General features: G+C 48.8%; 1 protein-coding gene across 3 annotated transcripts in view; it reads right to left on the bottom strand.

Moving 5' to 3' along the window:
- Fgr (FGR proto-oncogene, Src family tyrosine kinase) overlaps positions 1-7,232 on the bottom strand; it is a 29,086-nt gene that overhangs the window by 19,986 nt on the left and 1,868 nt on the right. Inside the window, exon 1 of one of the 3 annotated variants that reach the window (XM_031378950.1) lies at positions 4,735-5,134. The exons of the other annotated variants lie outside the window; for them this stretch is intronic. The gene's annotated coding sequence lies outside the window, so the exon portion shown is untranslated. Of the gene's footprint in view, positions 1-4,734; positions 5,135-7,232 lie in introns of those variants that run through there. 3 annotated transcript variants of the gene reach the window in all.

The raw sequence follows: 7,232 nt of genomic DNA, 5'->3' as shown, positions 1-7,232 counted from the left end.
AAAAAAAAAAAAAAAAAGACTCTAAAAGACTCATCCATACTGATTTCCAGACATGCATCTGTGATTGTATCATACAAACACCAACCTACAGCCCTCATCCATTGCACACATGTGAGCACACACATTCTACATGTGTACATACCCACACCATGCAACCTCACCACAGGAAAAGTGAGTTAAAAGTTATCTCCCCTTCCTGGGTAACACTTTGCTTATACCACCTCACTTCACCCTCCCTACAAGCCCAGCTTTAAATATTATTATTGTGGAAGCAACTAAGTCGTGGAGATGTTTAGATATTTGCCTAAGATCACGCATGTGCGGAATCCCATCGTTTCAGACTAGAATCTGAGCCATTTCCCTGCATTGCTTGTCCCTGAGAAAGAATTGTAGTGGTTCCTGAAATATATGCAAATGTACTGCCTGGGTAGGACCTACTGGGATGTATGAAGCACTCCTCTGGAGACTCAGCCCTACCCAGAGCACTCCTCTGTAGGATACAAACTTACACAGCCCAGCAGCCCTCAGTAGGCACAATGTTGCCACTTGCAATAATACCCAAGTGAATACTGCTAGGGCATATCCCTCACAGGGAGCTCCCGTAATCTGTCTGCCAGTGAAAGAGGAAGGTTCAAAGAGAAGCTCTGCCGACTGAGCAGGAGTACTGGCAGGGGTGACAGAGTACTGGCGGGGGTGGCAGTGTAACCAGCTGGCAAATTTGGACAACCCTCAGGACTCTGTCACACCCAGACTCTGAGGTATCTGTGGTCCTGAGTGGATCTGGCTTTCCAGTGTGAGTATACTGAAGGACTCAGGCATGGTGACAAGGGATGTGTTTGAGGTGCAGTGCAGGGAAAAACCACACTGGATGTGACCACATGAACCAAGATGGGGAGAAAAAAAGGGCAGAGACTAAGAACTATAGAGAAACAGTGGAAGACACTGGCAGCTAGGAAGATGTGAAGATGAAGAGAAGAAGATGGAGTGGTGTGCTCATAAACTGATTTTCAGGGGCTAGGGGGGATAAAGAAAGGAACCACAACAACAAAAAAATAACCCCAAGCTCCGATTTTGTAGCATTTGCTAATTTTCATGGTATAAATATTCCCACTGTGGCTGATTTAGAGCTACTGGAGCGACTTCCTGATGGCTGCGCCCAGGAAAGGAGGAGAATGAGCTCCCCTGAGTCAATGTCAGGGAGCCAGCACCCCGCAGCCAGAGAGAACCCCAGCCAGAGACAGCATATTCCAGATGAAGAGTACCAGGAGACCAGCGTAGTAGTGCACCCCCAAATCCTAGCATTCAAATACATGAGGCAGGAGTGTAGCAAGTTTGAGGCTGGTGTAGGCTACAGAGCAAGACTTGGTGCCACAGAATCCAAGGCTGAGGCTGTGGAGTGCTTGCCTACCATGCCCAAGGTCCTGGGTTCCAGATTTGATCTCCAGTAGCAGGAGGAAGAGAAAGAAAGAAAGAAAGAAAGAAAGAAAGAAAGAAAGAAAGAAAGAAAGAAAGAAAGAAAGGAAGGAAGGAAGAAAGGAAGAAAGAAGGAAAGAAAGAAGGCACTGAAGATATAGCTTAGCATTAGCGACATTCTAGCCTAACATGCCTGAGGCCATATATACCAGCTCCAGTATTTAATTAGGGGGACAGAAGGATTGGGGAGATAAGCGAGATGGTTCAGTTAGGGCTTACCACACAAGTACTGAGCAGTTGGATTCTACCCTTAGCACCCATGTTTAAAAAAAAAGCTGGTGCTGTGTGCATGAAATCTCAGACAGGATGATCCCTGGGGCTCCCTGGCCGGTTACTGTAGTGCTAGGCTCAGTGGGAGATCCTGTCTCAAAACAAGAGGAGCTGGAGAGAAGATCTGTCTGCTCCTCCAGAGGACCTGGGTTTGACTTTCAGAATCACATGGTAATTCACAGTATCTGTAATTCCGGTTCCAGAGGATCTAACATCTTCTGGCTTCCATGGGTACCAGGTATGCTCAGCTTGCCCAAATATACATGCAAGACGAAACACCATACTATTTTAAAAAATGGTTTTGTGAAGCAGGGTTTCTCTGGGTAGTCCTAGAACTTGCTTTGTAGATCAGGGCTTGAATTCAGAGATCTACTCACCCCTGCCTACTGGAATTAAAGGTGTGTGCCACCACCATTGGGCACATACAATAATATATATATATATATATATATATATATATATATATATATATATATATATATTGGTTTTTCGAGACAGGGTTTCTCTGTGTAGCCCTGGTTGTCCTGGAACTCACTCTGTAGACCAGGCTGGCCTCTAACTCAGAAATCTGCCTGCCTCTGCCTCCCAAGTGCTGGGATTAAAGGCATGCACTACCACCACCCGGCAATAATTTTTTTACAGGATTTCTCTGTGTAGTGTTGGCTGTCCTGGGATTCATTCTGTAGACCAGGCTGACTTCAAACTCAGAGATCTGCCTGTCTCTTCCTCCCAAGTACTGGGATTAAAGGCATGCACCACGACCACCTGGCTTTTTAAAAAAATATGCATTGGTGTTTTCCTGCATCTCTGTGTGAGGGTGTCTGGTCATCTGGTACTAGGACTGCAGACGGTTGTGAGCTGCCATGTGGGTGCTGGGAATTGAACCTGGGTCCTCTAGAAGGGCAGTCAGTGCTCTTAACTGCTGAGCCATCTCTCCAGACCCTTATACTATACATATTTTTAAATTAAAGTTTTTGTTTTTTGGTTTTTGGTTTTTTGGTTTTTCAAGACAGGGTTTCTCTGTGTAGCCCTGGCTGTCCTGGAACTCACTCTGTAGACCAGCCTGGCCTTGAACTCAGAAATCTGCCTACCTTAAATTAAAAATTTTAAAATAAAAACAAGGAGCAATTTAGGAAGACATCTGCATTGCCCACTGTATGGCATCCCTCCACATGCATGTACAGACACACCCATATCCATACATGACATGTACATGCATACACACACCAGAGAAGGGCAGAGAGGGAGAGAGAGAGAGAGACCGGCCTAGATGAAGAGAGTCAGAGCTGGGTAGGGGGAACTGGGTAGAGGGAGGCGGTTCTGACCAGTCAAGCATCTGCATGAAAAGTCTCTCTCCCTCCTGCTCAGTGCCTTGAAACCAAGCTCTGCCACCCTGGGGAGTCATTGCACTCTCCAGAAGTCTGGGTGCATATTAGTAAAAATGTGCTAATTTATTAAACATTTACACAGTGACTGGCATCATGCCAAGAAATTTCTACACATGATCCCTTTAGTGACCTCCTGGGGCAGGTTTTTGTTTTAACCCTTGTTGGATTAGGACACTGAGGTAACTTGGGAAGTGAAACAATACAGACCAGTTTGGGCACCTTGTGTACTGGTTTACTTTGCAATCTCTGTAGAAGCATGACCACGTAACCTCTTTGAGTACCCACTGTGTGCCAGCTCTTATAATCTAGTTACGGCACAGAGCAAATGTGACGTGATCTGTTCTCTCTCCTTTTTCTTGTTTCTCTCTGACTGACTGTCTGTCTCTCTCTGTCTCTGTCTCTCTCTGTCTCTCTCTTTCTGTGTCTCCCTGTGTGTGTGTGCGTGTGTGTGTGTGTGTCAGAGAACAACTTGTGGGAGCTGGCTCTCTCCTTCCACCATATGTGTTCGGGGGATCAAACTCAGGTTGTCAGGCTTGTTGACATTAACCACTGAGCCATCTTGATACAGGTCGACTGCCCTCCTGTCTATCCTAGGTGACAGTGTACTTTGGCTGTGTGCTAAAGTCAGACAGGGAGCAGCACGAGTGATGGCCGCCAGCACTCTACACGGCTCAGAAGCGACGGTTTGTTTATGAACATGGGTGTTAGTTTTGCCCTGCTGCTAGGGTTTCAACCTAGGACTTGGCACATGTTACTCATCCACTCTACCCCAGAGCTGAACTCCAGCCCCAGATAAGACCTATGGAAAGGAATCAATTCAGCTGGGTGCTAATGACCCACACCTTTAGTCCCAGCACTTGGGAGGCAGAGGCAGGCAGGTCTGTAAGTTTGAGACCAGCCTGGTCTACAGAGAGAGTTCCAGGACAACCAGGGCCTCACAGAGAAACCCTGTCTCAAAACAAACAAACAACAACAACTACAAAACAGAGGAAAAAAGGAAAAAGAAAAAAGAAAAAAAGAAAGAAGTCAATTTAAGAACCCTATCAAGGTTGAAATCAGATTACAGATATCTAAGGTCTAACCCTGGACCACAAAGCTGCCCGCTTCAGTATCTGCCCCTGTTCAATATCTGCTCCTATGTAGTAAGCTCGTGTGCTCGCTCATGCTCTCTCTCTCTCTCCTCTCTCTCTCCTCTCTCCTCTCTCTCCTCTCTCTCCCTCTCTCTCTCTTCTCTCTCTCTCCCTCTCTCTCTCTTTGTCCCTCCCTCCCTTTCCCTCTCTCTTTCTCCCTCCCTCCCTTTCTCTCTCTCTCTCTTTCTCCCTCTCTCTCTCTCTCCCTCTCCCTCCCTCCCTCCCTCCCTCCCTCTCTGTCTCTTTCTTTCTTCTCCTCCCCCACCTCTGATTTAGCTCTCACTTGTCTGGTCTTTCTTCCTTCCCTCCCTCCTCCCTTCAGGGCATACAGGATCTCTCTGCATAACCCTCCCCTTGAACTTTTGATCTCTGTGCCACAGGGATTAAGTGCTCAACACCCCTCCCCAGTGCTGTTCTTCAGGAGGCTGTAGCCTTGGATGAAGGACAAAACATCTGAACATCCGGTTTCTCACCTGCGCCCTCTGGGCAGAGCAGCTGTGAGGATTTCAGGAGAAGCAGCTCTAGTTCAGTGTGCAGTGGCCAAGAGAGGCTAAGAACAGCAGCTGCACAGAGGCCCCCAGGAGCACTTGGTCCACCCGCCTTCTTGCATATATCAGAAAAGCGACTTCCCTGAGAGGTCACACAGGCTGACAGAAGGTTCAGGTGACTGTTAGAGTCAGTTCACAGTTCTGTTCCTGGCATTGTGGCTGGACTCTCCAAAACCTGGGCAGGATCATGCTGTCTCTCACTGGTAAATGTTATTCTTCCCACAAGGCCAATGGCTAACTAAATCCATCTTCCGGCAGCTGAACGCCCAACAGGGAGCCTGCCTCCCACACACCTGTGTTCCTGGGCATGAGAGCCCCAACCTTCTCACTCTTTCCCGTGGGTCCTATTTCCCAAAATCATGTCAAAGTGATGACTTAAGACTTGAGATGTCCTGACCTCCCCCAGCCTGACCTCCAAGTATGAGGAAGAACTGGTAACAGGCTTAAGTTCAAAGTCTGTCCCCATGTGACAACTGGCTTGAGGCACTGGGCCAGTCAGTTTGTCTATCTCTCAGAGAGTTAGGGAGATCTGAGCATCAGATCCCACACCCCCACTGTCCCTGAGCATAGTGGGTGGGTACCCAGTCAAATTCCTTTGTTCTTCTCGAAAAGGTCTCCATGAGGTAGGGAGGGTGGACAGAGGTGCAGGACTGGGGCAGGGCACGGGGGGGGGGGGGGGGGGGGGGGGGGGGGGGGGGGGGGGGGGGGGGGGGGGGGGGGGGGGGGAGAGAAGTTCCCAGACAAGGTGGGAGGAATGAGCAAGCCCAGGAAACCCGGACAACCTCACCAAAAAGGAACTAAGACTGGGCAGTGGCAGGAAACCACCTCCTGCAAGAGTTCCGGTTTCCTCTCAGAGTTTGGGGCAGGGACAGTCCTGGGCTGAAGGGGCAAGTAGAAGTGTAAGGTATGAAGGCATTGCCATCCCTAACCTCACTCAGGGCCCTGACTGAGGGCTTTCAGGATCCTCCACTGTCCTCTCACTGAGCACTGATACCCCACAGGCCTAGGCCCCCTTCTCCCTCACAGAGGTCCTCACGACTCACTAACTTCCTCTCATTTTACACCACCCTCTCCTGAGACCCACAGCTGGTCCAGTCCTGGCACCATCTTTGCACTATCCAAGCTCCTTTCCTGACACGGTCCTTAAGGTGTCAACTGAGTTTTCCCCACTTGTCATTGGTAAAAGTGGGTCTATCTGGCCGGGCACAACAGTCTGAACCTTAAATCCCAGCACTCGGGAGACAAAGGCAGGTGGAGCTTTGTGAGTTTGAGGCCATTCTGGTCTGTACAATGAGTTCCAGGCTAGCCAGAGTTACACAATGAGACCTGGTCTTAAAAAGAAAGAAAGAGCCAGGTAATGGTGGTAGTGGTGGTGGACACCTTTAGTCCCAACACTCAGGAGGCAGAAGCAGGCAGATCTCTATGAGTTTTGAGACCAGCCTGGTCTACAGAGTTTCAGAGTAGCCAAGGCTACACAGAGAAATCCTGTCTCAAAAAACCAGAGAAAGAAAGAGAGAGAGAAAGAGAGAGAGAGAGAGAGAGAGAGAGAGAGAGGACTGCTGTCTGTGGTGGCCCAAGTCTTTAATCTCAATACTCAGGAGGCAAAGGCTGAGGTGGGCCTCTGCGAGCTCAAGGCTATATAGTGAGACCCTGTCTCAAAGAAGAGAAAGAAAAAGAAAGAAAAATGGTTCCGTATATCTCGGGAATTACTCATCACCCTCTAAAGCAAGAATCTCAAGAATCTTTTTTGTTGTTGTTGTTTGTTGTTGTTTTTGTTTGTTTGTTTGTTTTTTGAGACAGGGTTTCTCTGTGTAGCCCTGGCTGTCCTGGAACTCACTCTGTAGACCAGGCTGGCCTCGAACTCAGAAATCTGCCTGCCCCTACCTTCCAAGTGCTGGGATTAAAGGCATGTGCCACCACTGCCCTGCTAAAGCAAGAATTTTTAGAAGAATCTTTAGGTTACCTAGTGTGGGACTTGGGGTTCCAGACAAGAGTGAGAGCTGAGGGACGAAGAGTGTAGATCCTACAGTGCGACTCTTTAGTCTTGAGGGAGTGGGATGGGGCAGCAAGCCTTCTTCACCATCAGCTGGCCCAAGGTGCTGTGTGCAAGTGACTTAGCTCTTCCCTCCTTTCTTAGCTCTGTCTTCCCTGTCCCTTACCCAGCCTGCCAGGGTTGGTCACTTCCCTTGTTACTTCAACCTCAGGGAGCTTCAGATCAGAGCCGGAATAACCACACGTAAGCACCCAGGCGTGAACATGTTCACTTCAAGCCCACAGCACACTGGGGAGCCCCCCTCACACAATTTCATTCACAGCTTCCAGCCTGCTGGGGACCAGGGGCCAATGTAGGCAGGAGCCTCACCCACTCCTTTCTCTCTCTTTTCTCTCTCTCTTTCTCTTTCTCTCTCTCTTTCTCTTTCTCT

The sequence above is a fragment of the Mastomys coucha genome, unplaced genomic scaffold (assembly GCF_008632895.1).
Source record: "Mastomys coucha isolate ucsf_1 unplaced genomic scaffold, UCSF_Mcou_1 pScaffold18, whole genome shotgun sequence".
Classification (NCBI taxonomy): Eukaryota; Metazoa; Chordata; class Mammalia; order Rodentia; family Muridae; genus Mastomys; species Mastomys coucha.
The sequence above is the reverse complement of the archived record's forward strand: the minus strand, read 5'-3'. Positions and strand labels throughout refer to the sequence as shown.